Below are 8,656 nucleotides of genomic sequence, written 5' to 3' on the forward strand. Positions count from 1 at the left end.
GTCACCATCATGCCCAAGGACATCCAGCTGGCGCGCCGCATCCGCGGCGAAAGGGCCTAAATTTGCCTTGCTAGCTTTATGCCAACTTTAAAACCCAAAGGCTCTTTTCAGAGCCAACCACTTTATTCTAAGACAGATGCCGTGGCACTCAATTTATTCTTCCATAAAGACCCAGCACCAACTAGGCATAGTCCTGAAAGGCCTTTGAGGACCGTCGTATAATTAAGTTCTCCCTACAAACTGGCAGTCTCCCGTAAGATTTCAAATACTAATTCCACAGTTTTACTTTAAACATCTGCTTTTCTTTATTTTAAACGCAGGCATAGTACATTTAGGTTTTGGTTTTCAGGTTTATTAGCTTTTTCCTTACCTTTAGATATAGCTAATTTCATCTTTTGTATGGTGGATGTTTTCTTGGTTCTTGCATTCTATGCCCTCTTCGAAGTTTAACTTTTTGGGCAGTTGCAAGGGTTGACCCGTTAGTGGCTTTTGGGAACTAGACAGAACCTTCGACTAACAATTCAAGGTTTCCAGGTACCTTTCCCAGAGGTCGCCTTGTTGAACACGCACGACCCCAAGGGGCCAGAACACTTGGTCTGCCCTTTGCCAAACATAATCTAGGGCCCAACTCCCTAGAGACCGCCAGGACCTTGAGGAGGGTGATCAAGGATATAGTCCAATGCTTTTAATAGGGGGCCAACTCTTTGGTTATTAGCTGGGGACGGGGGACGGGGCGCGGGCGGGGTGGGGGCGGAATAAGTAAAGATCTCAGCTTTCCCTGCGGGCTTCTTGGCCTCCCTCTTTACCGGGGTCTCTAATACAGGCTAAGAAACCAAGTACAGCAGCTTGGATGGGGCTCAGAAAGTACCACTGGGAGTGAAGAACACAAGGATTCGGATCCCCTCTAGTGATACTTTTTTGTTGTTGTTGTTAAGATTTAATTTCAGTAATATCTACACCCAGTTGTGGGCTGGCTGGAATTTACCATCCTGGAATGGAGATCAAGAGTCACATCCTTTGAGCCAGCCAGCTGCCCCTTAACTGATATTCTTAAAAGAGGCTCTTTCAGTTTTCCTAAACTCTCTATATTATGCTCTAAATTAAATTTCACGAGAGTACCTCATATTTGTCACTAAAGCATGACCATCCTTTAGAAGCTGGGTAGTTTTCTTGCAGAAAATAATCTGTTCTCTATCCCTATAAGAAAACGGTTTTCTGTTATTACTCATTCAACAGATAATCCTTTCCCATGGAAATAACAGGTTCCTCAGTTTTTAAACTGGTAGCCCAATAGAAAGGAAATTGGGAATTCTCTTCTGAAACCATTCGGGCAGTTATTTGGAATTGTAGAAGGATATTTGCTAATTGAGATACTGTATGCCATTTGGAAGGATTTCATCTATTTATATGCTTCTGGAAATTTAACTTTGGAGATGGGAGAAGTTATCCTTAACTATAGAATTAAGAGGCCTCTGTCAATTTTTTTATGGGCTGTTTCCCCTCAAAGGATCACAAAGGAAAGAGATTAGACAGGTGGTACATTTAACAGGGACAAAGCAGTAAATAAGGTACACAGACAAGTTAGCCATAGTGAGAAGTCCTGGAGATTTTATAGAAGAAATATTTGTTCTTGGAACTCTGTCCGACAATGAGACTTGGGAACGTGGGAATAAGGATTCTAGGTCTCTATGGAAAAGAGTGTAGCTCTCCATAACTGAAAGCACTGGAGTATTGGATACTTGTAATGTTGGATAAAGACATTCATGCTGGACTGTGGTTTCTCAAATCCTGTACTGTCTTTAAGATTCTAGCACAGTCAGTTTTTTAATGTGTATTTCTCTCTCACCAAATATTGGTTGTTAAGACATGAGGACATGGTGACCACAGAAAACATTTGTCATATCATTAAATGCTATTTGGAAGGTCTAAAACATCTGGATTGGCCTTTTCCTAAAACAAATGCTCAGAATTTTTTATACTTAAATTGGACTTTAAAATAAAAAATTAGGGTGCCTGGGTGGCTCAGTCTGCTATGCATTTGCCTTCAGCTCAGGTCATGATCCTGGACTCCTGGGATCGAGTCCTGCTTCTGGCTCCCTGCTCAACAGGGAGCCTGCTTCTGCCTCTCCATCTGCCTCTCTGTCTCTCATCAATAAATAAACAAAATATTTTAAAATAACAAAAAATTAAAAATTATTGGAGAAAATGGGTGCCTACGTGACTCAGTCCATTAAATGTCTGCCTTTGGCTCAGGTCATGTCATGATCCCAGGGTCCTGAAATCAAGTCCTACATCAGGTTCCTCGCTCAGCACAGAGTCTGCTTCTCCCTCTGCCCATGCCCCTCACCCCTGCTCATGCTCTTTCGCTCTCTCTCTCTCTCTCTCTCTCTCAAATAAATAAAATCTTTTTAAAAATGGAGGAATAGGGGCTTCTGGGTGGCTCAGTGGGTTAAAGCCTCTGCTTTTGGCTCAGGATATGATCCCAGGGTCCTGGGATCGAGCCCCGCATCAGGCTCTCTGCTCAGCGGGGAGCCCGCTTCCTCCTCTCTTTCTGCCTGCTTCTCTGCCTACTTGTGATCTCCGGCTGTCAAATAAATAAATAAATAAATAAAAATCTTTTTTAAAAAATGGAGAAATAGATTACTGCTTGGTACATTACTGATTACAGAAATTAAAGATTAATTGAGTTCATGTAATTTTAATATATAATTTTCCTAAGTAGAAATAAATTTAATGAGTGGGTCACAAATTGCCAGAAGTCAGTTATTAAAGCTCCAAAATATAAGGACAGTTCAATCACAATCTACTAATATTATCTATTATATACAATTATTATTCTATTACTGCTTTACAGATAAGGAAACTGAAGAAGGTTTCAGATAAGGGGGAGAGCCAAAACCTTTTCCATTAGGCATTACTATATTAAACAACAGCATCAACATAATACTCATCACTTATCCCTGAGGGCTTTATTCTTAGGAAAAGCTGCCAGAGGAAGGCTGACATCTTTATCTTAATTTTTTCATAACTGCTAAAGGAAATGGAATGATTTTGAAAATTTACAGGGTCCTATATGATTGTGAAGTTCTACTATACTATAATTATAACACCAGCTGCAAAAAGATATAACCAGTGCACAACAATAAAAATATAACATGACTAGGGAAAATTTCTAGACTTTATCTTCACCATTCAAACACACTCATGTTTAAGACACACACACATACACACACACAATTTTTTTTTTATTTTAAACGGTATATGTTGAAATAGTAGTACTTGTTATCAAATTTTCTAAATAAATGTTTATTTTATTGGAGAAGGATCACAAATATGATTCAGGTCACACTTCATATGTACCTACTGGTATACAAAGTTGTAGATCCATTTCAGGCTAACATGGTTGCCTATGATGACTAAAAGTCAAAAAATTCAGAAATTCCATTTCATTCTGCATTCCCAACCTACCACAACTGCCCATAGCTAAATATTGGTATTTGATATAAAGAGAGTTTTTTACCATTAAAAACTATAAATATTTTTGGTTTTCTTTTTGTAGTAGCCCCAACACATGGGGCAGCATACTTCAGGAAGTAAGGGAAATAATGTATAAGTCAAGCAAAGGGGAATAGGGATATAAAAGGGGCAGAGAGATTTATTATTCTTGGCTTCCCACATAGAAAAACAGAAAACAAAATTACTCAATCTGCTTAATATCTGGGGATAATCTCACCTATTGGAAAAAATTAAAAACTCAGTCCATTCTAATGAGATAATCACTTCACTCCTGTAAGAATGGCTAAAAATAAAAAGATAAGAAACAACAGGTGTAGGCAAGAATGTGCAGAAAAAGATGCACTCATGCACTGTTGGTCGGAATGTGAACTGCTACACCACTGTGCAAAACACTATACAGCTTCCTCAAACATTAAAAAGAGAATGCAACCCAATAATCACACTACTGAGTATCCAAAAACTATGAAAACATTAACTCAAAGGGATACGTGCACCCTATGTTTATTGCAGCATTATTTACAATTGCAAAATTATGGAAGCAGCTCAAGTGTCCATCATCAGCTGATGATTGGATAAAGAAGAGGTGGTATAGATATAAACACTGCTTGGTACATGGTACATGTGTACTTGGTACATGTGTAAATGGCGGGGCGCCTGGGTGGCTCAGTGGGTTAGGCCTCTGCCTTTGGCTCAGGTCATGATCTCAGGGTCCTGGGATCAAGCCCCGCATCTGGCTGTCTGCTCAGCAGGAATCCTGCTTCCCCTTCTCTCTGCCTGTTTGTGATCTCTCTCTCTCTCTCTGTCAAATAAATAAATAAAATTACACACACATACACACAATGGGATGTTCTCAGCCATAAAAAAGAATACAATCTTGCCATTTGCAACAACTTGGACAGAGCTAGAGAGTATAACACTAAGCGAAATAAGTCAGTCAAAGAAAGGCAAATACCATACGATCTTATTTGTATGTTTCATTTAAGAAATGAAATAAAAGAGCAAAGGGGGGTAGGAGATAAGGAGAAACCAAGAAACAGACTCTTAACTATAAAGAACAAACTGATAGTTACCAGAGGGGATTTGGTTAAGGGATGAGAGAAATAGGGGATGAGGATCAAAAGTATACTTCTCATGATGGGAAAACAAAACAGAACAAACAAACAAACAAAACCCCTCAGTCAATTAAAAACACACACTTAGAGAAGCGGGAAAATGAGACAAAGAAGAATAACATGCTAAGGTATAATTTAATGAGAGAAAAGAATAGGAGCATTGTGAATTAATTTGCCATTAATAATAATGGCACCCACCAGTTAAATATCGTCAAAACACGTATGAGAAGACTTTTTAACTAGGGGAATTTATTTATGGAGATGGAAGTTGAAACAGAATTGGAAAGACTCCCCCAGGTAGAGAGGAAAGAAGGAAATGGCAGGTGAGCAATTTGTTTAAAAAAAAAAGAAAAAGAAAAGAGGGGTGCCTGGGTGGCTCAGTGGGTTAAGGCCTCTGCCTTCGGCTCGGGTCATGATCTTGGGGTCCTGGGATCGAGCCCCACATCAGGCTCTCTGCTCCTCGGAGAGCCTGCTTCCTCCTCTCTGTCTGCTTGTCTCTCTGCCTACTTGTGATCTGTCTGTCAAATAAATGAATAAAATCTAAAAAAAAAAAAAGAAAGAAAGAAAAAACAAAGAAACAAATAAGGCATTGAAAGGTCAATGGGAGTTGTTATTACTGTTAATTAATGCAAGCAGAATGTATTATGATGAAAAAGACTACAAAGTTCTCACTTGAACTAAAGGCCATGGGGAACCAGTGACTCTATTCGTAAGACATGTAATAGAATGACCAGAATTGAGGAATTAGGGGCTGGAGCACTGGAATTAGGAAGCTGGTTAGGAAACAATATCATCCCAAGTATGAGAGGAGAAGGAGCATGTGAGAAAGGAGAAAATGTCAGTCAGTGGCCTAGACTCTTCAAACATCAACCTGATTTAGTGACTGACAGGAATAATCATTGCCTCGACGCAGTGCCGTGAATTCACTGTGCCTCTTCTAGCTGTAAGGAGTCAGGTGATTACTAAGCAGAAAGCAGAAAGCGGTTCCTTGAGCCTGGTCCTAAAACTTACTTGTGACACAGACCTACGCCATGTGCATAAGTACCCTCCTGCCTTTAAGAAAATATGAACATGCGCTTCCCACTTGCCATGCTAAGACAACCGGTGGATTGAAGGATATTGATTTATTGATTGATTGATTAGGTCATGCGGCTCAGAGAGAACTACTCACACAGGCTGAGGTTTTGCCATCCTCAAGTATCAATCTATTGGGTTTTTCTAAACCTGGGGTTTTGCCACAGTAGTTGGTGGGACCATCTTTGTGCAACAAACAAGCATCAGAAACCCAAGCGTGAGTATTTCAAGAGACCCTCATAGGGAGACCATCCTAGGGATGTGACTAAATGGTGACTGGGAATGAGTTTCCTGCTCCCTCATCTTCCTGGTACAGAACACAGATGACTTCTTGACTCATGATTTGACTGTAACAAAAGTTTGGGGAGATGGAAAAAGACTGGAATAAGTTCTGATGCCCTTGAAAACAAAAGCCTGTCCAAGGGAAAGGAATTTGGATACTAATTTACATAGACCCCAAGGTAAAACTAAGTCACTGATTGAATCATGTTTAATAAAATTGTGTCTGGTGCATTCCAAAGGCCTTGTGAATTAGAGAAGTCACAAAGGGCCTAAAACAGAATCACATGCTTCTACTACCTTCCTGGATGAGCCTAAAAAAGAAACCAAGAACTCGACGCCTTTTGTAGTTCACATAGTAGATGGGGCACAGCGTAAAGAAACAGACCCTAGGAACAAAGAAACTTGAATTGCAAACCCAGGTCCACCATTTACAGGCAAGGCAACTTTGTTCATTTCATCTTTCTAAACCATAATTTTCTTAATAATGAAACAAGCATTTTAACTCTGCCTAAGGCAAATGCTATATAGGGAGGGGATCAGAGCGTTCTGTGAAGTGGAAGGAACTACTGAGAAATTCCATAGTCATTTTTGACCACTCAGTGAACGCGCATCATGCCATAATTCTCTTGTTCCTCAGTGCTCTCCATCAGAAGTCTAGTGCTCTCTTTCTGGGTATAAGAGAGCTCACAGGTCCCTAGCCCCTTATCTTTCCTGCTCCACACAAACTCTTGTCTTCAAAAAGATTCTTCTGAGTAAACAAATTTCACGTTCCCTCCATTTATCCAGATCTCATTCTCAAACAAGCCACTATCGTACAGGTTTTTTTGGACTCTTAATGGAAAGAAGAAATTAGAGTTTGCAAGTTCAATTGAGAAAAACCAAACTCCTACTTCGAAGAGCTAGAAAGATACTCACAGGCTATAGCACCTGTTGTGGTAAAGTTTAAGTAGTCAATTTCAGTAAGTTATTAACCAATAAGCATGGGAGAGGGACACTGTAAACAAAGAAATTAAGTGAAAAGGTATTTAAACTATGAGGAATCTCTGTGCCCACTGGAGATATGCTCACCAGTCTATGACTTCTTTCCTACTATATTCGGATAGTCTGGGGAAACCTATAGTCACCTTCTCAATGCACAAAGCATACAGGGTAAGAAAGCAACATTAAAACTGTTATCAAGGGGCACCTGGGTGGCTCAGTGGGTTAAGCCGCTGCCTTCAGCTCAGGTCATGATCTCAGGGTCAGGGGATAGAGTCCCGCATCGGACTCTCTCCTCAGCGGGGAGCCTGCTTCCCTCTCTCTCTCTGCCTGCCTCTCTGTCTACTTGTGATCTCTCTCTGTCAAATAAATAAATAAAATCTTAAAAAAAACTGTTATCAAAGTGTATTTCATTAAAGTATGTGCATATAATAACGTTTCATTAAGAGCACATATAACTATGGGGCTCCTGGGTGGCTCAGTGCATTAAAGCCTCTGCCTTCAGCTCAGGTCATGGTCTCAGGGTCCTGGGATCCAGCCCCACAACAGGCTCTCTGCTCAGCAGGGAGCCTGCTTCCTCCCTCTCTCTCTGCCTCCTTGTGATCTCTCTGTCAAATAAATAAAATCTTAAGAAAAAAAAAAAGAGCACATATAACTAGAAGAAGCAGGTAGAATAATGAACGTCAATGTCAAGAGTTTGGAATAAGTGTAAACTTTATTTCAACACATCTGCAACACTTACGTGATGAGAAAGCATCTGTGCTTGCCACTTGTATGTAACATGGCTGCACGTTCCCAGTCCCCCGAGGTTTTTCAAAACCTCTGAAAAAGCCACAGGCACTTGCAAAATCCATTGTGATTAGCAGCCTACACATACAATTGAAGGAAATGCTAAACAACATTTATACTTTATGAAAATAAAAACAAAATGTTTCCCCGTCCAGGTTTGCAGACCCATAATGATCTGAAGGACTCAAATTTTTGCCAAGATTTTCCAGTAAAATTAAGTGGGCCTCCCTGAAATAAGAAATAAAAATAAAAAGACCTCAGCCCGGGGAACAAAACATCCAGATAAACCCATCTAGGACTCATTTATTTTGCCCTGATCACCTCAACTCCTGGAACTTTCTAGCCAAACACGGAGCCAAAAGAGGAATTTTTCTTTTATCGTTTCTCTTTTCCTATTCCTTGCATATTCGGCAGAAATATTCCACAGCCAACCACGGCCCCCTGGAACCTCTCAACAATCTAGGGAAAGGGATCTGGCAGGGAGGATAAATTATAAGCCATCAGAGGTGACGTTTACCTTGTTTTCTATTCCTTAGAATCAGGGTTGGAAAAAATCATGCAGCTTTAGCGATGAATACCGTGAAGAGTCCCCCAAAGGAGGACTCCATGCGATCACGGAAGAGAATTCAAGATTCTCTATTGCTTCACAATATACACACCTTCTAATATCTCAACCTCTAATTGGTGAATTTTTATCTTTCTCTAGAGCACACGTAAGCCAAGAGTACCTTTGATTGGCTAACTCTCAACAGCCGCTGTAAACCAATGGGAAAGGAAATCTTACCGAATACCAGACTTCAGTAACCCCTTCCTCAGACTACCTCGAGGATTACACTTACTTCTCTAAAACGTCGGGACGCGGGAAGCAGGGCGGCAAGGCGCGCGCCAAGGCCAAGACGCGCTCG

General features: G+C 40.5%; 1 protein-coding gene across 1 annotated transcript in view; it reads left to right on the top strand.

Moving 5' to 3' along the window:
• The window catches only part of LOC111162609, a 207,498-nt gene that overhangs the window by 24,002 nt on the left and 174,840 nt on the right, over nucleotides 1-8,656 (top strand). The window lies entirely within an intron of this gene.

The sequence above is a fragment of the Enhydra lutris genome, unplaced genomic scaffold (genome assembly GCF_002288905.1).
Source record: "Enhydra lutris kenyoni isolate GAN:26980312 unplaced genomic scaffold, ASM228890v2 scaffoldscaffold93, whole genome shotgun sequence".
NCBI lineage: Eukaryota > Metazoa > Chordata > Mammalia > Carnivora > Mustelidae > Enhydra > Enhydra lutris.